The following is a 468-nucleotide window of genomic DNA, read 5'->3' on the forward strand; positions in this document are numbered from 1 at the left end:
GGGGGGCTGGGGTGGGGCATGTGGGCCTTGTGGGGGGCTGGTGGTAGCCCCTGCAGGGGCCATTTGGCTCCCACTGGGGGACTGTATCCCTTGTGTGGGAGACGAAACCCCTGTTGCACTTGCAGCAGCTCAAATAGAAGTGCAAATTTGAGTTGGGGCTTTTTGCTTCGGTGCACATGCTCAGACATGCACCTTGGTGTGGAGCAAATTGTACCACTTGGGGCAAAATAACTTTGCCTGGCTCCTCCTGGATCTGCAGCCAGTGGGAGCTAGAGCCTGGGGCCAGCACCTGTGCTGGCTGTCCCCAGCAGTATAAAAAGCTGCCCTGTCCTGGCCTCAGCAGTATAAAAAGCCACCCTGGCAAGTAGCTCAGGGCTACTAGCTCTCAGGAGCTTCTGGGGCCTGGCCAATTTGTTCCTGGTGACACTACCCCTTGTGCCAGCTGGACTACTGAAGCAGCCCTGAGAG

The sequence above is a fragment of the Crocodylus porosus genome, unplaced genomic scaffold (genome assembly GCF_001723895.1).
Source record: "Crocodylus porosus isolate Cpor-Errol unplaced genomic scaffold, CroPor_comp1, whole genome shotgun sequence".
Taxonomy (NCBI): Eukaryota; Metazoa; Chordata; order Crocodylia; family Crocodylidae; genus Crocodylus; species Crocodylus porosus.